This window comes from Heterodontus francisci, chromosome 34 (genome assembly GCF_036365525.1).
Source record: "Heterodontus francisci isolate sHetFra1 chromosome 34, sHetFra1.hap1, whole genome shotgun sequence".
In the NCBI taxonomy this organism is placed as follows: Eukaryota; Metazoa; Chordata; class Chondrichthyes; order Heterodontiformes; family Heterodontidae; genus Heterodontus; species Heterodontus francisci.
In genome coordinates, this window is record NC_090404.1 from 42051955 (window position 1) to 42075225 (window position 23271).

Here is a 23271-nt window from a genome sequence, read left to right on the forward strand (position 1 = left end):
AATTGACTATTCTAACACATTCCTGGCCAGCATCCCACATTCTACCCTCCATAAACTTTAGATCATCCAAAACTCTGCTGCCTGTGATCTTACTCGAACGAAGTCCTGTTCACCCATCACAACTGTGCTCACTGACCTACACAGGCTCCCAGTTAAATAGCACCTTAATTTTAAAATCCTCATCCTTGCTTTCAAATCTCTCCATACCCTCACGCCTCACTATCTCTATAATCTCCTCCAGCTCCAGCAGACAGAGTTTCGAAACACTCAGCAACACAACTCCAGTGAAACATCCTCGGAGGAAAAGAGGGTGCAGTGTGTGATGCAACTCACAAGGAACTTGTCCGCCGCAATCACTCACACTGCTTGGCATTGCGCTTCCGCGAAAAGTAGTTCGGCACTGCGCATGCCTGGACTCCAATGCCGTGAACCGTGAACATTTTTTTTTCACGCCGATAATGTTGGGTTGAAGCCCCGCCATTGAACTTCCCAATATAAGCGCTGGAAGGGAGTGGGAGAGCGGAGAGTCATCGCAAATGACGAGACAAAGGGCATCAGAGGAAGCTGGGAAGATAAGCTGTGATTGAGCATGAAACTGAATGCGGTGATTGAAGCGGTGATCACGGGAGGGAGCAGGGACCTGGATGCGACCATTGAGGCGGTTTGGATTTACTTTGTGTTTTGTGTCAAATTCAGCAGCGCCATCTTTACTCCTCGATGAGGCTGCATTTGCGCATGTACCAGTGATGCAGGACCTATTTGGTTACGTTGCCAGCAAACGCGTCGTTAATATATGTTCACTGTTTTATACCATTTTATTTTTCTGAGTATAAAACATGAACTTTCCGTCCATTCTCCGACTGGTAAATGGCAGCCTATACTGGCCAGAATGCACCGCGCGCAGAAATACGGCCTATCTCCACCCCAAGAACAGCAACACGCAGGCGTCAGAAGACTCCGCCCGACGGTGTCCGCTTGTCTGAGTCGAGCATGCGTGGTGCGGCTCCCGGAAGCTGAGCGCAGCCTCTGCAACACCGAGTTTCAACGGCTCTCAGGCCCTGAATCAGAGCCGCCGGGTTCGGCGGACGTGCGGCGAGAGACCCGGGGAGGCCAGAGGGGCCGCATTGAAGTGATGGTGCAGCGATTTCTCTATCCGAGCCGCCACTTCCCAGTTTCTTCTCCCATTTCCACCGAGTCAGGAAGCCTGTGAGTTGATTGGCTGGTAAGTTTTGGAACTTTGTTTCACTTTCTCCAAAGTTAGGAAGTTTGTCCAAGGAGCTGGAAATTAAACATTCCAGTTTTCATCAAAATAAGGGGTAGCTTCCTGAGATTTAAGTGATACCAATAGAAGGGAAGTGAGTAGCCGGTGAGCCGTCTTTTATTTTTAAGGATTGAGGTTTATTATTTATTTATTTCGAGATACAGCACTGAAACAGGCCGTTCGGTCCACCGAGTCTGTGCCGACCATTAACCAGCCATTTATATTAATCGGACATTAATCCCATATTCCTATCACATCCCCTCAATTCCCCGACCACCTACCAACACTAGTGGCAATTTACAAACGCCAATTTACCTATCAACCTGCAAATCTTTGGCTGTGGGAGGAAACCGGAGCACCCAGCAGAAACCCACGCCGTCACAGGGAGAACTTGCAAACTCCGTACAGGCAGTACCCAGACTCACTGGAGCTGTGAGGCTGTGGTGCTAACCACTGCGCCGCTTGGAGTAGCAAGTTTATTATCCAATAGCCAGAGGAATTGCAGGGCTGATCCAACCTCTGCAGTGCACATCCTGTGCAATAGTAAACAGAAAACATGGCAGGCTATAAGCGAGCCAGGAAGGATCTAAAGGGAGAGCGATGAAGAGCAAGGAGAGGACACGAAAAGTCATTGGCGGATAGGATCAGGGAAAACCCTAAGGCTTTCTGTAGGTATATCAGGAATAAAAGAATGACTAGAGTTAGATTAGGGCCAATCAAGGATAGTAGTGGTAAGTTGTGTGTGGAACCAGAGGAGGTAGGGGAAGTGTTAAATGAATATTTTGCGTCAGTATTTACAGTAGAGAAAGAAAATGTTGTCGAGGAGAATACTGAGATTCAGGCTACTAGGCTAGATGGGATTGAGGTTCATAAGGAGGAGGTGTTATCAATTTTGGAAAGTGTGAAAATAGATAAGTCCCCTGGGCCAGATGGGATTTATCCTAGGATTCTCTGGGAAGCTAGGGAGGAGATTGCAGAGCCTTTGTCCTTGATCTTTATGTCGTCATTGTCGACAGGAATAGTGCCGGAAGACTGGAGGATGGCAAATGTTGTCCCCTTGTTCAAGAAGGGGAGTAGAGACAGCCCTGGTAATTATAGACCTGTGAGCCTTACTTCGGTTGTGGGTAAAATGTTGGAAAAGGTTATAAGAGACAGAATTTATAATCATCTTGAAAAGAATAAGTTCATTAGCGATAGTCAGCGTGGTTTTGTGACGGGCAGGTCGTGCCTCACAAACCTTATTGAGTTTTTCGAGAAGGTGACCAGCAGGTGGATGAGGGTAAAGCAGTGGATGTGGTGTATATGGATTTCAGTAAGGCGTTTGATAAGAGTCCCCATGGTAGGCTATTGCAGAAAATATGGAAGTATGGGGTTGAAGGTCATTTAGAGCTTTGGATCAGAAATTGGCGAGCTGAAAGAAGACAGAGGGTGATGGTTGATGGCAAATGTTCATTCTGGAGTTTCGTTACCAGTGGTGTACCGCAAGGATCTGTTTTGGGGCCACTGCTGTTTGTCATTTTTATAAATGACCTGGAAGAGGGTGTAGAAGGGTGGGTTAGTAAATTTGCGGATGACACTAAGGTCGGTGGAGTTGTGGATAGTGCCGAAGGATGTTGTAGGGTGCAGAGGGACATAGATAGGCTGCAGAGCTGGGCTGAGAGATGGCAAATGGAGTTTTATGCAGAAAAGTGCGAGGTAATTCACTTTGGAAGGAGTAACAGGAATGCAGAGTACTGGGCTAATGGGAAGATTCTTGGTAGTGTAGATGAACAGAGAGATCTTGGTGTCCAGGTGCATAAATCCCTGAAGGTTGCTGCCCAGGTTAATAGGGCTGTTAAGAAGGCATATGGTGTGTTAGCTTTTATTCGTAGGGGGATCGAGTTTCGGAGCCACGAGGTCATGCTGCAGCTGTACAAAACTCTGGTGAGACCGCACCTGGAGTATTGCGTGCAGTTCTGGTCACCGCATTATAGGAAGGATGTGGAAGCTTTGGAAAGGGTGCAGAGGAGATTTACTAGGATGTTGCCTGGTATGGAGGGAAGGTCTTACAAGGAAAGGCTGAGGGACTTGAGGTTGTTTTCGTTGGAGAGAAGGAGGAGGAGAGGTGACTTATTAGAGACATATAAGATAATCAGAGGGTTAGATAGGGTGGATAGTGAGAGTCTTTTTCCTCGGATGTTGATGGCAAACACGAGGGGACATAGCTTTAAGTTGAGGGGTGATAGATATAGGACAGATGTCAGAGGTAGTTTCTTTACTCAGAGAGTAGTAGGGGCGTGGAACGCCCTGCCTGCAACAGTAGTAGACTTGCCAACTTGAAGGGCATTTAAGTGGTCATTGGATAGACATATGGATGAAAATGGAATCGTGTAGGTCAGATGGTTTCACAGGTCGGCGCAACATCGAGGGCTGAAGGGCCTGTACTGCGCTGTAATGTTCTAATAAGTAAAGATCGGGGCTCGAGGCCCTTACTTACCTGGGAGTGGAGCGACAACTGGCGGACCTGTGAGGAAGCTGATCCAGAGCGGCGACAGGCTCCCTGTGTCTCTCGGCGTGCGCTGAGACTCGAAAGATGGAAAAAAAGGACTTAGAGTGATATCACGGGAAATTTTCAAGGTGACGGAAAGCGTCATGGACGGGAGTTTTAGATAAGTGGTTACACCCAAAGTGCAGGCAGATAGATGGGTGACTGCTAGAAGGCGGAGGCAGTCAGTGCAGGAATCCCTTGTGGCTATCCCCCTCTCTAACAAGTATACCGTCTTGGATACTGTTGGGGGGGTGGCCTATCAGGAGAAAACAGCAGCAGCCAGAGCAGTGGCACCACGGTTGGCACTGTTGTTCAGCAGGGAGGGACAAAGCGCAGAAGAGCAATAGTTATAGGGGACTCTATAGTCAGGGGCACAGCTAGGCGCTTCTGTGGAAGTGAAAGAGACTCCAGGATGTTATGTTGCCTCCCTGGTGCCAGGGTCAAGGATGTCTCTGAAGGACAGAGGGCATTCTGAAGGGGGAGGGTGAACAGCCAGAGGTTGTGGTAGACATCGGTACCAATGACATAGGCAGGAAGAGTGATGCGGTCCTGCAGGGGGAGTTTAGGGAGTTAGGTAGTAAGTTCAAAAACAGGACCTCTCTGGTTGTAATCTCTGGATTACTCCCTGTACCACGTGCCAGTGAGGCTAGAAATTGGAAGATAGTGCAGCTAAACACGTGGCTGAGCAGCTGGTGTCGAAGGGAGGGTTTCAGATATCTGGACCATTGGGCTCTCTTCAGGGACAGATGGGACCTGTACAAGAAGGACGGGTTGCATCTAAACTGGAGGGGCACTAATATCCTGGCTGCAAGGTTTGCTAGTGTCATTCGGGAGGGTTTAAACTAGTGTGGCAGGGAGGTGGGAACCAGAGCAGTAGGACAGCTAGTGAAGTAAATGAGGAGGACATAGTAAATAAGGCCAGTAGGACTAAGAGGAAGAGCAGGCAGGGAGATGTTGCTGAGCACAGCGGGACTGGTGGGCTGAAGTGCATTTGTTTCAATGCGAGAAGTATAACGGGTAAGGCAGATGAACTTAGAGCTTGGATTAGTACTTGGAAATATGATGTTGCTGTGACAGAGACTTGGTTGAGGGAAGGGCAGGATTGGCAGTTAAATGTTCCAGGCTTTAGAAGCTTCAGGTGGGATAGAGGGGGATGTAAAAGGGGTGGGGGAGTTGCATTACTGGTTAAGGAGAATATCACAGCTGTACTGCGGGAGGACACCTCAGAGGGGTCATGCAGCAAGGCAATATGGGTGGAGCTCAGGAATAGGAAGGGTGCAGTCATGATGTTGGGGGTTTACTACAGGCCTCCCAACAGCCAGCGGGAGGTAGAGGAGCAGATATGTAGACAGATTTTAGAAAGATGTAAAGGTAACAGGGTTGTTGTGGTGGGTGATTTTAACTTCCCCTAATATTGAGTGGGACTCACTTAATGCTAGGGGCTTGGATGGGGCAGAATTTGTGAGGAGCATCCAGGAGGGCTTCTTGAAACAGTATGTAGATGGTCCAACTAGGGATGGGGCCATTCTGGACCTGGCATTGGGGAATGAGCCCGGCCAGGTGGTCGAAGTTTCAGTGGGGGAGCATTTCGGGAGCAGTGACCATAATTCCATAAGTTATAAGGTACTTGTGGATAAGGATAAGAGTAGTCCTCGGGTGCAGGTGCTAAATTGGGGGAAGGCTAATTCTAACAATATTAGGCAGGAACTGACAAATTTAGATTGGGGGCGGCTGTTTGAGGGTAAATCAACATCTGACATGTGGGAGTCTTTCAAACGTCAGATGATTAGAATCCAGGACCAGCATGTTCCTGTGAGGAAGAAAGACAAGTTTGGCAAGTTTCGGGAAGGTTGGATAACACGGGATATTGTGAGCCAAATCAAAACGATAAAAGAAGCATTTGTCAGGGCTGGAAGGCTCGAAACAGATGAAGCACTTGAGGATTATAAAGACAGTAGGAAGGAACTTAAGCAAGGAGTTAGGAGGGCTAAAAGGGGGCATGAAAAGTAATTGGCAAACAGGATTAAGGAAAATCCCAAGGCTTTTTATACATATATAAAGAGCAAGAGGGTAACCAGGGAAAGGGTTGGCCCACTCAAGGACAGAGATGGGAATCGATGCGTGGAGCCACAGGAAATGGGCGAGGTGCTAAATGAGTACTTTGCATCAGTATTCACCAAAGAGAAGGACTTGGTGGATGATGAGCCTAGGGAAGGGAGTGCCGATAGTCTCAGTCATCTCATTATCAAAAAGGAGGAGGTGTTGGGTGTCTTGCAAAGCATTAAGGTAGATAAGTCCCCAGGGCCTGATGGGATCTACCCTGGAATACTGAGGGAGGCAAGGGAAGAAATTGCTGGGGCCTTGACAGAAATCTTTGCATCCTCATTGGCTACAGGTGAGGTCCCAGAGGACTGGAGAATAGCCAATGTTGTTCCTTTGTTTAAGAAGGGTGGTAAGGATAATCCAGGAAATTTTAGGCCGGTGAGCCTTACGTCAGTGGTAGGGAAGCTATTGGAGAGGATTCTTCGGGACAGGATTTACTCCCATTTGGAAACAAACGCACTTATTAGCGCGAGTCAGCATGGTTTTGTGAAGGGGAGGTTGTGTCTCACTAATTTGATTGAGTTTTTTGAGGAAGTGACGAAGATGATTGATGAAGGAAGGGCGGTGGATGTTGTCTATATGGACTTTAGTAAAGCCTTTGACAAGGTCCCGCATGGCAGACCGGTGCAAAAGATGAAGTCACACGGGATCAGAGGTGAGCTGGCAAGATGGATACAGAACTGGCTCGGTCATAGAAGACAGAGGGTAACAGTGGATGGGTGTTTTTCTGAATGGAGGGATGTGACCAGTGGTGTTCCGCAGGGATCAGTGTTGGGACCTTTGCTGTTTGTAGTATATATAAATGATTTGGAGGAAAATGTAGCTGGTCTGATTAGTAAGTTTGCGGACGACACAAAGGTTGGTGGAGTTGCGGATAATGATGAGGATTGTCAGAGGATACAGCAGGATATAGATCGGTTGGAGACTTGGGTGGAGAAATGGCAGATGGTGTTTAATCCGGATAAATGTGAGGTAATGCATTTTGGAAGATCTAATACAGGTGGGAGGGATACAGTAAATGGCAGAGCCCTTAGGAGTATTGACAGGCAGAGAGATCTGGGCGTACAGGTCCACAGGTCACTGAAAGTGGCAACGCAGGTGGATAAGGCAGTCAAGAAGGCATTCGGCATGCTTGCCTTCATCGGTCGGGGCATAGAGTGTAAAAATTGGCAAGTCATGCTGCAGCTGTACAGAACCTTAGTTAGGCCACACTTAGAATATTGCGTGCAATTCTGGTCACCACACTACCAGAAGGACGTGGAGGCTTTGGAGAGGGTACAGAGGAGGTTCACCAGGATGTTGCCTGGTCTGGAGGGCATTAGCTATGAGGAGAGGTTGGAAAAACTCGGATTGTTTTCACTGGAACGACGGAGGTGGAGGGGCGACATAATAGAGGTTTACAAAGTTATGAGTGGCATTGACAGAGTGGATAGTCAGAAGCTTTTTCTCAGGGTGGAAGAGTCAGTTACTAGGAGACATAGGTTTAAGGTGCAAGGGGCAAAGTTTAGAGGGGATGTGCGAGGCAAGTTTTTTACACAGAGGGTGGTGAGTGCCTGGAACTTGCTGCCAGGGGAGGTGGTGGAAGCAGATACGATAGCGATGTCTGAGAGACATCTTGACAAATATATGAATAGGAAGGAAATAGAGGGATATGGGCCCCGGAAGTGCAGAAGTTGTTAGTTTCGGCAGGCATCAAGATCGGCGCAGGCTTGGAGGGCCGAATGGCCTGTTCCTGTGCTGAACTGTTCTTTGTTCTCTTTGTGCTTTGTTCCAAACACGTGACCTGTTCCTCTTTGAAGGACAAAGACAACAGACACATTGGGACATCACCACCTGCAAGTTCCCCTCCAAGTCACTCACGATCCTGACTTGGAACGATATCACAATTCTTTGTTTGTGATTGGTTGGTTAAGTAACAACTGTTAGTCAATTTAATTAGCTTTAAAAAAATAAGGGGAAAGTTGTTTTTTGTTTGAAAAAAGACCTCGAGTGATAAAGTGAGTTCTAAGAGTGTGTTTTTTTTCAATTCGAGTAATTTAGATTGTCGTGGGTAGTGTTTGGAGTAGAACAAGCCTCTAGTGTAATTAATATTTTTTAAAGGGAGTAACTAATTAATCTAAAGGTAAGTCATGGCAGGAGAGCTCAGCCCCGTGATATGCTCCTCCTGCGCGATGTGGGAAATCAGAGATGCTTCCAGTGTCCCTGATGACCATGTGTGCAGGAAGTGGATCCAGCTGCAGCTACTGACTACCCGCATTATGGAGCTGGAGCTGCAGGTGGATTCACTGTGGAGCATCCGCGATGCTGAGGACGTTGTGGATAGCACGTTTAGAGAGGTGGTCACACTGCAGGTAATGGCTGCACAGGCAGAAATGAGATGGGTGACCACCAGATGGAGTGGTAGGCGCAGGCAGGTCGTGCAGGAGTCCCCTGTGGCCATCCCCCTCTCAAACAGATATACCACTTTGGATACTGTTGGGGGGAATGACCTCCCAGCGGAAAGCAGCAACAGCCAAGTTTGTGTTACCACGCATGGCTCTGCTGCACAGCAGGGGAGGAAAAGGACTGGAAGAACTATACTGATAATGGATTCTATCGTAAGGGAAACAGATAGGCATTTCTGTGGCGACAAACATGACTTCAGGATGGTATGTTGCCTCCCTGGTGCTTGGGTCAAGGTAGTCATGGAGCGGCTGCAGGACATTCTGAAGGTGGGGGGGTGGGGGGTGGCGAATAGTCAGAGGTTGTGGAACACATTGGTACCAAAAACGGAGGTAAAAAGAGGATGAAGACCTGAAACAAGAATTTAGGGAGCTCGGTAGCAGATTAAAAAGCAGGACCTCAAAGGTTGTAATCTCTGGATTACTCCAGTGCCACATGCTAGTGAGTATAGGAATAGGAGGATAGAGCAGATGAATGCGTGGCTGAAGAGATGGTGCAGGAGGGAGGGCTTTAGCTTCCTGGATCACTGGGTCTGTATCTGGCAAAGGTGGGACCTGTACAAGTTGGACGAACATCCTTGCTGGGAGGTTTACGAGTGCTGTTGGGGGCAGTTTAAACACATTTGGCAGAGGAATGGGACACAGAGTGGAGGTAGAGGAGCGGGTGATGCTCAGTCAAATATAGAAGAGAAACTGAGTCAGTCTGTTAGGCAGAGCAAATATAGACCTGTTAAGGCACAAGTGACAAATGCTAGGCTGGATTGCATTTATTTTAATGCAAGACAGATGAATTGAGGGCTTTGATTAGCACATGGGATTATGATATTGTTGCTATCACAGAGACATGGTTGAGGGAAGGGCAGGACTGGCAGCTCAATATTCCAGGCTATAGAATCTTCAGGTATGACAGGAGAAGGGATAAAAGAGGAGGTCGCATTGCTCTGTTGATGAAGGAGTCAATTACTGCAGGAAGGAGGGATGATATCTGAGAAGGTTCTTCAAATGAGGCCAGATGAGTCAAACTTGAAAACAAAAAGGGGGCAATCACTTGGCTGGGTGTGTACTGCAGGCCTCCAAACAGTCAGGGAGAGATAGAGGAGCAGATATGTAGGCAAATCTCAGAGAGGTGTAAAAATAATGGAGTAATAATAGGAGAGGATTTCAACTTAGCTAATATCAGCTGGGATGGTCTTAGTGTAAAAGACTTAAAGAGGGCGGAATTCTTAAAATATATACAGGAGACTTTTTTGAGCCAGTACATAGAAAGTCCAACAAGAAAAGGCGCAGTACTGGACCTAATCCTAGGGAATGATGCTGGACAAGTTGTAGAAGTGTCAGTGGGGGTGCATTTCGGGGATAGTGACCATAACTCTGTAAGACAAAGGCGGGCTGGAAATAAAAGTACTGAATTGGGGGAAGGCCAATTTCAATATGATAAAACAGGATCTGGCCAAAGTGAACTGGGAGCAGCTACTTGTCGGCAAGTCTACATCAGACCAGTGGGAGTCAAAGAGGAAATAGTGAGGGTTCAGCGGCAACATGTACCCGTAAAGGTGAAGGGTCGGACCAACAAGTCCAGGGAACCCTGGATGTCAAGGGATAGCGAGGATTGGATCAGGGAAAAAAAAAGGAGGCTTCTGGCAGATTCAACGTGCTGAAAACAGCGGAGGTACTGGAGGAGGATAGAAAGTGTAGCGGGGGTACAAAGAAAAGTAATTAGGAGAGCAAAGAGGGGGCATGAAAAAACACTGGCGGGCAAGATCAAGGAAAATGCTGAGGCATTTTCTAAGTATATTAAGGGCAAGAGTATAACCATTGAAAGAGTGGGGCCCATTAGGGACCGAAGTGCCAATCTGTGTGTGGAGCCAGAGGACATAGGTGAGGTTTTAAATGATTACTTTGCATCTGTTCACTATGGAGAAGGATGATGTAGGTGTAGAGATCAGGGAGGGGGATTGTGATACACTTGAACATATTAGCATTGAATGTGAGGAAGTATTAGCTGTTTTAACGGGCTTAAAAGTGGATAAATTCCCAGTCCCAGATGAGATGTATCCCAGGCTGTTATGTGAGGCAAGGGAGGAGATAGCAGGGGCTCTGACATAAATGTTCAGATCCTCTCTGGTCACAGGAGAGGTACCAGAGGACTGGAGGACTATGAATGTGGTGCCATTATCAAGAAGGGTAGCAGGGATAAACCAGGTACTGACAGGCCAGTGAGTCTAACATCAGTGGTTGGGAAAATATTGGGAAAAATTCTGAGGGACAGGATTAATCTCCACATGGAGAGGCAGGGATTAATCAGGGATAGTCAACATGGCTTTGTCAGGGGGAGATCGTGTCTAACTAACTTGATTGAATTTTTCACGGCAGTGACGAGGTGTGTAGATGGGGGTAAAGCAGTTGATGTAGTCTGCATGGACTTCAGTAAGCTTTTGATAAGGTCCCACATGGGAGAGTGGTTAAGAAGGTCAGAGCCCATGGGATCCAGGGCAATTTGGCAAATTGGATCCAAATTGGCTTCGTGGCAGGAGGCAGAGGGTGATGGTCGAGGATTGTTTTTGCGAGTGGAAACCTGAGTCAGTGGTGTACCGCAGGGATTGGTACTGGGACCCTTGCTGTTTGTAGTGTACAGTAATGATGTAGACGTGAATATAGGAGGCATGATAAGTAAATTCGCAGATGACACGAAAATTGGTGGTGTTGTAAATAGTGAGGAGGAAAGCCTTAGATTACAGGACAATATAGATGGGCTGGTAAGATGGGCAGAGCAGTGGCAAATGGAATTTAATCCTGAGAAGTGTGAGGTGATGCATTTTGGGAGGACTAACAAGGCAAGGGAATATGCAATGGATGGGAGGACCCCAGGAAGTACAGAGGGTCAGAGGGACCTTGGTGTACTTGTCCATAGATCACTGAAGGCAGCAGTGCAGGTAGATAAGGTGGTTAGGAAGGCATATGGGATACTTGCCTTTATCAGCTGAGGCATAGAATGTAACAGCAGGAAGGTTATGATGGAGCTGTGGTACACCACTGACTCAGGTTTCCACTCGCAAAAACAATCCTTGACCATCACCCTCTGCCTCCTGCCACTAAGCCAATTTGGATCCAATTTGCCAAATTGCCCTGGATCCCATGGGCTCTGACCTTCTTAACCACTCTCCCATGTGGGACCTTATCAAAAGCTTACTGAAGTCCATGCAGACTACACTAGTTCGGCCACAGCTGGAGTACAATGTACAGTTCTAGGCACCACACTATACGAAGGATGTGGTTGTACTGGAGAGGGTGCAGAGGAGGTTCACCAGGATGTTGCATCGGCTGGAGCATTTCAGCTATGAAGAGAGATTGAAAAGGCTGGGGTTGTTTTCATTTGAGCAGAGAAGGCTGAAGGGGGACATGATTGAGGTATTCAAATTGATGAGGGGCATTGATAGGTTAGATAGGAAGAAACTTTTTCCATTAGTGGAGGTGTCAATAACCAGGGGGCATAGATTTAAGGTAAGGGGCAGCAGATTTAGAGAGGATTTGTGGAAAGAAAATTTCACCCAGAGGGTGGTTGGAATCTGAAAAGCACTGCCTGAAGAGGTGGTAGAGGCAGGAACCCTCACAACATTTCACAAGTATTTAGATGAGCACTTGAAATGCCATAGCAGACAAGACTATGGGCCAAGTGCTGGAAAATGGGATTAGAATAGTTAGGTGCTTGATGGCCGGCACAGACACGATGGGCCGAAGGGCCTGTTTCTGTGCTGTATAACTCTGACTATTTCCAGCACAGGAGGAGGCCATTCCGCCCATTGTATCTGTTCATCCCACTTTCCAGTTGTTAAGACCTCAGATTGTCAATATGAAAAATATGAGATATGAATCCCCAGACCACACTAATAAATTACACAAGATTTCACATTTTAAGTCTTTTGTTCTAATAACTAAACTAAAAGAAATCCCCAATTATCTGAACAGCACTTGGATTGTAAATTGTGGTGTCAGCTATTTACAAAGATATTTTCTTTACTTATTCAACACTTGACTATCTCACACCACACTGATACACTACAGTCCTTTTTGATGACAAAAGCCCTTTGCAGTTACAAGTCCCAAATTCCTGCCAATGGTGGGGCTGCTCCGACCTCTGGAGTGCACATCCTGTGTAATGTGCCAACTCCAGATAACCATTTGTGTAGGAAGTATCATTGGGGGAGGTGGTGACATCGGGGTAATGTCACTGGAACATGGGTTCGAATCCCACCACGGCAGATGGTGACATTTAAATTCAATTAATAAATCTGCAATTAAAAAGCCATCTGGTTCATGAGATGGGAAATCTGCTGTCCTTACCTGGTCTGGCCTACATGTGACTGCAGATCCACAGCAGTGTGGCTGACTCTGAAATGCCCTCTGAAATGGCCGAGCGAGCCTCTCAGTTGTCAAGGGCAGTTTGGGATGGACAATAAATACTGGCCGAGCCAGCAACACCCACATCACATGGATGAAGATAAAACAAGTTGCAGCAGCTCGAGCTCCAGTTTTCGGAGCATGAACTGCAGCTGGTGTCACTGCGGTGCATCCATGAGGTGAGAGATTTGTGGACAGCACGTTTATAGATATGGTCACCCTGCAGCTTAAGAGTATGGAGGGAGAGAGGCAATGGGTGGCCAACTGACAATCAAGAAGAAACAGGCAGGGAATGCAGGAGAACCCTGAGTGCATCTCACTCTCCAACCAGTATTCAGTTCTGAATACTGATGAAAGTGATGGTTCATCTAATGAGTGCAGCCAGAGTCAAGGCCATGGCAGCACAGTTGGATCAGCTTCACAGAGGGTCACAAAGCTGACTGAATGAGCAATAGTGATAGGAGATTTGATCGGGGAATACACAGGCGTTTCTGCAGCCGCAGACGTGAATCCAGGCTGGTGTGTGGCCTCCCTCAGGACAATGTACAGCAGGGTGCATGCACAGTCATCCTGGGCCAGGAAGCAGGAGGAGAGAATGTTGTGAATTTCTATCCTGGACTGACAGTGATGGTTTTGTTAACTCCTTTTCCAGGGGCTTAGAAGCAGGGGATATGCAGATGGGGAATCTCGAGCCAAACATCAGATCAAGATCTGACGGAGTCACTCGATACATCAGGACCTGAATATCATCGGCCTTTGAATGTGGAAGGAGAAAGGTTTGTCTGTTCTGTCTGTGGGAAAAGATTTCAGGTATCAGTGAGACTGGAAAAGCACTGAGATGCACAAAGCCCTGGTTAGACCACACCTGGAGTATTGTGTTCAGTTCTGGGTACCACACCTTAGGAAGGATATAATGGCCTTGGAGGGAGTGCAGTGTAGATTTACCTGAATAATACCTGGACTCGAAGGGTTAAATTACGAGGAGAGATTACACAAGTGAATCAGTCATTACAGCACAGAAGGAGGACATTGAGCTTTTTGATTCCATTCCAGCTCTCTGTAGAACAAACCGGTCAGTCCCATTCCCCCACTCTTTTTTATTAGAATTAGAACATTACAGCGCAGTACAGGCCCTTCGGCCCTCGATGTTGCGCAGACCTGTGAAACCATCTGACCTACACTATTCCATTTTCATCCATATGTCTATCCAATGACCACTTAAATGCCCTTAAAGTTGGCGAGTCTACTACTGTTGCAGGCAGGGCGTTCCACGCCCCTACTACTCTCTGAGTAAAGAAACTACCACTGACATCTGTCCTATATCTATCACCCCTCAACTTAAAGCTATGTCCCCTCGTGTTTGCCATCACCATCCAAGGAAAAAGACTCTCACTATCCACCCTATCTAACCTTCTGATTATCTTATATGTCTCTATTAAGTCACCTCTCCTCCTCCTTCTCTCCAACGAAAACAACCTCAAGTCCCTCAGCCTTTCCTCGTAAGACCTTCCCTCCATACCAGGCAACATCCCAGTAAATTTCCTCTGCACCCTTTCCAAAGCTTCCACATCCTTCCTATAATGCGGTGACCAGAACTGCACGCAATACTCCAGGTGCGGTCTCACCAGAGTTTTGTACAGCTGCAGCATGACCTCGTGACTCCGAAACTCGATCCCCCTACTAATAAATGCTAACACACCATATGCCTTCTTAACAGCCCTATTAACCTGGGTAGCAACCTTCAGGGATTTATGCACCTGGACACCAAGATCTCTCTGTTCATCTACACTACCAAGAATCTTCCCATTAGCCCAGTACTCTGCATTCCTGTTACTCATTCCAAAGTGAATCACCTCGCACTTTTCTGCATTAAACGCCATTTGCCATCTCTCAGCCCAGCTCTGCAGCCTATCTATGTCCCTCTGTACCCTAGCACATCCTTCGGCACTATCCACAACTCCACCGACCTTAGTGTCATCCGCAAATTTACTAACCCACCCTTCTACACCCTCTTCCAGGTCATTTATAAAAATGACAAACAGCAGTGGCCCCAAAACAGATCCTTGCGGTACACCACTAGTAACTAAACTCCAGGATGAACATTTGCCATCAACCACCACCCTCTGTCTTCTTTCAGCTAGCCAATTTCTGATCCAAAGCTCTAAATCACCTTCAACCCCATACTTCCATATTTTCTGCAATAGCCTACCGTGGGGAACCTTATCAAACGCCTTACTGAAATCCATCTACACCACATCCACTGCTTTACCCTCATCCACCTGTTTGGTCACCTTCTCGAAAAACTCAATAAGGTTTGTGAGGCACGACCTACCCTTCACAAAACCGTGCTGACTATCGCTAATGAACTTATTCTTTTCAAGATGATTATAAATCCTGTCTCTTGTAACCTTTTCCAACATTTTACCCACAACCGAAGTAAGGCTCACAGGTCTATAATTACCAGGGCTGTCTCTACTCCCCTTCTTGAACAAGGGGACAACATTTGCTATCCTCCAGTCTTCCGGCACTATTCCTGTCGACAATGACGACATAAAGATCAAGGACAAAGGCTCTGCAATCTCCTCCCTAGCTTCCCAGAGAATCCTCGGATAAATCCCATCTGACCCAGGGGACTTATCTATTTACACACTTTCCAAAATTGATAACACCTCCTCCTTATGAACCTCAATCCCATCTAGCCTAGTAGCCTGAATCTCAGTCTTCTCCTCGACAACATTTTCTTTCTCCACTGTAAATACTGATGCAAAATATTCATTTAACACTTCCCCTATCTCCTCTGATTCCACACACAACTTCCCACTACTATCCTTGATTGGCCCTAATCTAACTCTAGTCATTCTTTTATTCCTGATATACCTATAGAAAGCCTTAGGGTTTTCCCTGATCCTATCCGCCAATGACTTCTCGTGTCCTCTCCTTGCTCTTCTTAGCTCTCACTTTAGATCCTTCCTGGCTAGCTTGGACCTCTCAAGCGCCCTAACTGAGCCTTCACGTCTCATCCTAACATAAGCCGCCTTCTTCCTCTTGACAAGCGCTTCAACTTCTTTAGCAAACCACGGCTCCCTCGATCGACAACTTCCTCCCTGCCTCACAGGTACATACTTATCAAGGACACGCAGTAGCTGCTCCTTGAATAAGCTCCACATTTCGATTGTTCCCATCCCCTGCAGTTTCCTTCCCCATCCTACGCATCCTAAATCTTGCCTAATCGCATCATAATTTCCTTTCCCCCAGCTATAATTTTTGCCCTGCGGTATATGCCTGTCCCTGCCCATCGCTAAGGTAAACCTAACCGAATTGTGATCACTATCACCAAAGTGCTCACCTACATCTAAATCTAACACCTGGCCGGGTTCATTACCCAGTACCAAATCCAATGTGGCATCGCCCCTGGTTGGCCTGTCTACATACTGTGTCAGAAAACCCTCCTGCACACACTGGACAAAAACTGACCCATCTAAAGTACTCGAACGATAGTATTTCCAGTCGATATTTGGAAAGTTGAAGTCCCCCATAACAACAACCCTGTTACTCTCGCCCCTGTCGAGAATCATCTTCACTATCCTTTCCTCTACATCTCTATTCCTGTAGTCCTGCAGGTTTATTTCCCTCAAGTGTCTATCCAATTTCCATTTGTAATCATTGATCGTCTCCACTTCCACCACCCTCATAGGCAGTGAGTTCCAGGTCATTACCACTCACTGTGTGAAAAAACTGCTTCCTCACATCCCTCCTGTATCTCAAAACCTGAATCTGTGTCCACTAATCCTTGTATCATCAGCTAATGGGAACAGCTTTTCTTGGTCTGCCTTATCTGAACCTGTCATCATTTTCAACACCTCTATCAGATCTCCCCTCAATCTCCTTTGCTCCAAGGAGAACAACACCAGCTCCTCTAACCTAACCTTGTAGTTAAATTCTCTCATCCCAGGAACCATTCTGATAAATCTCTGCACCCTCTCAAGGACCTTCACATCCTTCCGAAAGTGTGGTGACCAGAACTGGATGCAATACTCTAGTTGTGGCCTAACCAGAGCTTTATAAATGTTCAGCAAAACTTCCTTCCTTTTGTGTTCAATAGCTCTATTTATGAGGCCCAAGATCCCATTTGCTTTGCCAGCTGTTCCCTCAATACATCCTTCCACTTTCAGTGATCTCTGCACATGAACCCTCAGGTCCCTCTATCCCTGCAAACTCTTTAGAACTGTACCATTAAGTGTTTGTTGCCTCTCCCTATTCCTTCTGCCAGAATGAATCACCTCACTGTGAGGGTTGTAGTCCCTGGAATTCAGAAGATTAAGGGGTGATTTGATTAAACTTTTCAAGATATTAATTGAAACTGACAGGGTAGATAGAGAGAAACTCTTCTCCATCACCTGCAGTACTCGGCAGCATCGTCTAAAACATAGAGCCAGAACTTTCATTAATCCACCTCTGGGCCCAGTGAACCTGAGCATTAATCCACCCAGGCTGAATGTACACAGAATTACAGCCCATAAACAGGCCGTTCAGTCCCTCTAGTCTGTGCTGCTGTTTATAATCCACATGAGCCTCCTCCCAATCTGATTACCTTGTCCCACTCTGTCCCCATATCCCTCTATTCCCTTCTCCCTCATAAATGTATTGAGCCTCCCCTTAAACACATCATTGTTATCACCTTCAACCACTCCACATGGCAGTGAGTTCCACATTCTCACCACTCTGAGTAGAGAAATTCCTCCTAAGTTCTCTATTTGACCTGTTAATGTCTGTCTTATATTGCTGCCCCCTTGTTCTGACTGACTGATAATTTTAAAGACCTCTATCAGATCTCCTCCTCGTCTTCTCTTTTCCAGAGAAAGGATCCCCAGCCTGCTCAATCTTGCTGGATAGTAACATCCTCTCTGGTGACATCTTTGTAAATCTATTCTGCACTTTCTTCAGTCTTCAATATCCTTTTTTAATCTGGAGACCAGAACTGCTCACAGTCCTTCGAAGTCAGGTTCTCTATAAATTTAACATTCCCTCCCTGCTGTTACATTGTATTCCTCGAGAAAAGAACATCAGCTCTTTCTTTGCTCTCTTATCCACTTGTGTTGCTCCTTTTAGTGATTTATGTGACTCTGTTCCCAGATCTCTTTGCTCCTCTGCTCCATTTAAGTTCTTACATTCTAACCAATAACTGGCCTCCTTATTCCTCCTCCCACAATGAACCAGTTCACATTTCACTATGTTAAATTTCATTTCCCATTTATCTGTCCAGTCTGCCAGCCTGTTTCTGTCTTCCTGGATTTCAATGCACTCCTCCTCATTATTAGTTCTATCATCCAGTTTGGTGTCAACTACAAGTTATGAAAACATCCCTCTAATTCCTGAGTCCAAATGTGGGTGAAGAACAGAATTCCCAGTGTACTTCACACTATAGTTGATGTCCCGGGCACTCGGGTTTCTGTATAATTTATTTAATAATTTTCTCCATTGTCTCTCTGGCCCTGATCTCAATGGGATGACACAAAATCATCCATTCAATATTTGGAGCTTTCAGTGGAGGATTCATTACCCAGGACTCCCGTGATAAGGGTCAGTCCCTTTTCAATGACCACAGGGGCTGAGTGCATTGGCGTGGGATCGAACTGTGCACTGAGCATGTCCAGCGTAGGTAATGGAGATGGACTGAGATGGACCAGGTGGATCGGGAGGCGAGAGGAGATTGTGGGTACAGGGGAGGAATTGGAGCCATGGGTGGGCTGGGAGGCTTCATATACACCTGGGGTAGGCCAAGAGGCCCCGTGTTTACCTCGCGGTGACAGGTCCGGGGGAGAGGGGTCACTGGCCGCCATCGTGGACAGGGCGGGATCAGGGTGCAAGCACAGCCATCTTGGTGAGGGCACAGTGAGCGAACAGGACCTCACAAACTCTGTTTCCTACTGGGTCCGAGTGCCCAGGAGATGGGGCATCCTGGACAATAGGGTTTTAAGCAGCTTCACCCACTCTCAGGCTGCATGTGATGTTTGCAGCCTTTAAGAGTCCATGGGCCATGTATATATTCAGTGCAAGAGGTTACAGCCCCTGTATCGTTACCTGAAGGGGCTGTTACTCAAATTAGAATCCTGGAAATTTACAGTACGGAAGGAGGCCATTCGGCCCATCGTGTCCTCGTTGGCTGACAAGGAGCCATCCAGCCTAATCCCACTTTCCAGCTCTTGGTCCATCGTGTTATGATCCTCTATTTTTTTTCCCAAGAAGAATGCAGTGTGCCTTTAAGGCTGGAAAAGGAGCAGTGCTGCTTTCAGGCAACAAGCTCCAGAGACTGAGTCAAAGAATGTATTCTCGTTGCCCCGGGATACAGCCACTCAGACTGAAGATCGAGAGATACATTGTTTCCAATTGACATTTGAAACTAGTTGAAAAACTGGCTTTTGAGACACCGTTAACAGAGACAGACACAGATTATCATCCAGCATATACTGAAGGAAAAGAGAGCTCTCTCTTGGTTTATTTAAACCCGAATTCTGATATCAAGCCAGATTACTTTCTTAAAAGAAAATAACCAATTCCTTTCCCGACTGAACTGAAATTGTTGAAATTTGTCGCTGGAAAAGAGCAGCATCAATTCAACTGCTGAACTAGACTGGACTGTTCTCCTGTTGAAGAACCTTTTATTTTCTCCCCCCCCACCCCCCCCTGTTCAGATGGCTGTGAAGACTTCCAAGCAACCTTGGACTATTCCACATAGGAAGGTTTCACTTCAGCAGGAGCATAAATATGCAAAGACACTATTATTTCTGTTTTAAATGTTTATATGTTCCTAGTGTTTAAGAATTTAGTTTTTCTAATTAAACAGTTAATTTGTTGATCTATAGACACCTGGTTTGGTTAGCCTTATTCGTGGGTTAATAGATGGTACAATTTGGCTGGATCTTTCTTTAATTTGGAATGTTTAAAATGTCAGGCGATCTGTGAGGGACGGGACTGAATCAACAGTGTGTTTCTCCCACCACTATCAAAACTGTATATTTTGATTGGAGGGCTTTGACTTGAGCACTCGGTCGTAACAATACCCTTGTAGGTTAGGGCACTTCACTTGCATATCCAAGTACTTTTTAATTGTTTTGAAGCTTTCTGCCTCTACCACCTTCCCAGGCAGTGAGTTGCAGATCCCCACCGCCCTCTGGCTGAAAACATTTCCCCTCAAATCCCTTTTAAATTTCCTACCTCTTAACCAAAAACTGTGCCCCTGGTTATGGACCCCTCAGCCAAGGGGAATAGGTCCTTCCTATCCACTCTATCGAGACCCCTCATCATTTTCTGCACTTCAATTCGGTCTCCTTTCAGCCTCCTCTATTCCAAAGAAAACAACCCTCACCTATCCAATATTTCCTCAGAACTAAAATTCTCCAATCCAGACAACATCCTTGTAAATCTCCTCTGTACCGTCTCTAATACAACCACATCTTTCCTGCAGTGCGGTGACCAGAACTGTACACAGTCCTCCAACTGTGTCCTAACCAGTGTTTTATACATTTTCAGCAGAACCTTCATGCTCTTATATTCTCTGCCTTGGCTAATAAAGGCAAGTATCCCTTACGCCTTATCTACCTGCCCAGCCATATTCAAGGTTCTGTGAACGTGCACTCCAAGGTCCCTCTGTTCCTTTATACTTCTCAATATCCTACCATTTATTGTGTATTCCCTTGCCTTGTTAGCTGTCTCCAAATGCATTACCTCACACTTCTCCGGATTGAATTCCATTTGTCACTATTCTGCCCACCTGACCAGTCCATTGATATCTTCCTGCAGTTAACAGCTTTCTTCTTCATTATCAACCACATGGTCAATTTTTGTATCATCTGCAAACTTTTTAATCAAACCCCTACATTCAAGTACAAACCATTGATATATAGAACAAAAAGCAAAGGACCGAGTACTGATCCCTGCAGAACCTCACTGAAAACAGCCTTCCAGTCACACAAACACTCATCAACCATTACTCTTTGCTTCCTGCCTCTGAGTCAATTTTGGCTCTAACTTGCTGTTTTGTGTTGGATCCCATGGGCTTGTCATTCATGACCAGTCTGCCTTGTGGGACCTTATCAATGGCCTTGGTTACAGTTTAACCCCATTCTCCTAATCTCTGGCCACTCGGTGTGGAGGTGGGGTGGGGAGTTTGGAGGATCTTTTCCGGGACCTGCTCTTGGGCCTGGTTAAAACACCACCCACACCCACAGCCCTTTCGATGACCTGCCCTTCCAAAACCCCCCAGTCCCCCCAATGCCCTCCTCTCCCTCACCTCATCCACCCCAAACCCACCCAGGTTTGTATCTATCTTGTATATTTAAACACTCAGTTCTCACCTTCTCCATCTCTCTCTCCCTCTCGCTCAGGCTGAGAAGCAATGTGGAGGTCCAGGATGTACAGGGACCATGCTCGGAGTGGGTGTGTCACTTCAGCTGCTGTCCTGTCTTCCCTGGTCCTGTCCTTGCCGGGGTGGCCTTCTGCAACCGGTGGACACCTCAGGATACAGAGTGTCTCGTGGACACTGGGAGCAATGTTCTGGTTTAGTTGGGAAGGTTCCCTTTGCTTCTGTTACAATTTGTTGCTTAATTTGGCTTCTTTTAGTTTGAATGGACCACATGTTTGGGGGAAACGAGAGGAAAGAATGTTCCATAGAAACTAGAACTGTCTGTTCTGAATTTCTATCCTGGACTGACAGTGCTGACTTTTGTAAACTCCTTTTACAGGGTATTAGAAGGGGAGGATTTACTGACGGGAAATTCAAACCAAACATCGCATCAAGATCTGACAGTCACTCGATTCATCAGGACCTGAATATCATCGGCCTTTGAATGTGGAAGGAGAAATGTTTCTGTTCTGCCTGGGAAAAGATTTCAAACATCAGTGTGACTGAAGAAGCACCGAGACACACACACACACCCGACTGAGGGTGTTCCAGTGACTGACTGTGGAAAGAGTTTTAACCAGTTACACAGCCTGAGAAAACATCACCATTCACAGCGGGGAGAAACTGTACACATGTTCTGTGTGTGGACAAGGCTTCAACTGATCATCCAACCTGGAGAGACACAAGGACACCCTCACCACGGAGAAACCATGGAAATGTGGGGACTGTGGGAAGGGATTCGGTTCTCCATCAAAGCTGGATATTCATTAACTCAGTCACACTGGGGAGGGGCTGTTCACCTGCTCTGTGTGGGAAGGGATTCACTCAGTTATCCCACCTGCTGACACAGCAGAGAGTTCACAAGGGTAGGTTGGAGAAGTTGGGGTTGTTCTCCTTGGAGCAAAGGAGATTGAGGGAAAATTTCATCGAAATGTACCAGATTCTGACAGACTTTGATAAATTAGACAAAGAAAAACTGTTCCCATGAACTAATGGTACAAGAACTAGGGAACACAGATTGAAGGTTTTGAGGAAGAGTTGCAGCAGGAATGTGAGGAAGAACTTCTTCTGCAGCAAGTGGTTCTGACCTGGAACTCGCTGCCAATGTGTGTGGTGGAAGTGGAAATAATCAATGATTTTCAAAGGAAACTGAATGGTCACTTGAAGGAAATAAACTTGCAGGGCTATGGGCTCATGTGGGGCAGTGGGACTGAGCGGATTGCTCCCTGGAGAGCTGACATGGAATTGATGGGCCAAATGGCCTTGTTCTGTGCTGTAAATGATGCTGTGTCTCTGTGACTGTGTTTTGAGACAGGATATCCCAGCTCTCCACCCTGGGATTCTCAGTGTGAACAGGAGTCGGAGTGGGGAGGACCCACTATCGATGGTTTACTAGAAATGTTAAAGGTCATATCAAAATTAAAGGAAAAGCATATAATTGCACAAAGGTGGGTGGCAGATCAGAATTAGAATTTTTTTTTTTAGAATTAGAACATTACAGCGCAGTACAGGCCCTTCGGCCCTCGATGTTGCGCCGACCATCTGACCAACACTATTCCATTTTCATCCATATGTCTATCCAATGACCAATGAATGTTGGACAGAATGTAGAAAAACAGCAAAGAATGACTAAAAGATTGATAAGGAGTGCAGATTGTAAACAGAGTCTGGAGGTATGTGTTTGCTGAGTGGTGAGTTCATTGAAGGGGAGAGGAGGTGCTCCTTTTTTCTACTTTTTCTGTCCTCCAGTATTTGGTTCTTGTTTCTGTGCAGTGAAAGGAGCTGGTTGGTTGAGTAACTGGTCAGATATTCTCCTTCTAAATAGTCGGTTAAGTTAAGGTCTGGCACGGCAGCTTGGCTGAGTGCAATGCACAGCTTGTGACATGTGGGATGTCGAGGATGCACCGTGTGTCCTGGACACAAACATCTGCAGGAAGTGTCACCAGCTGCACAAGCTTGAGCTCTAGGGTTTGGATCTCGAGCAGTGGCTGGAGTCACTGTGGTGCATCCACAATGCAGAGAACTACATGGCTAGCAGGTTTAGGGAGGTGATCACACCACAGGTTAGGAGCATGCAGGAGGATAAGGAATGGGTAACCCACAGACAGTCTACGAGAACCAGACAGGTAGTGCAGGAGTC

The 23271-nt window shown here is 46.5% G+C and overlaps 1 long non-coding RNA gene across 1 annotated transcript; it reads left to right on the top strand.

The window, feature by feature from the left end:
• The first annotated feature begins 989 nt into the window (after positions 1–989).
• On the top strand, positions 990–22794 carry LOC137348527 (uncharacterized). Its single transcript, XR_010969130.1, has 3 exons — positions 990–1222; positions 13383–13506; positions 21472–22794. It is a non-coding gene; the product is annotated as an uncharacterized lncRNA (long non-coding RNA).
• The last annotated feature ends 477 nt before the right edge of the window (positions 22795–23271 follow it).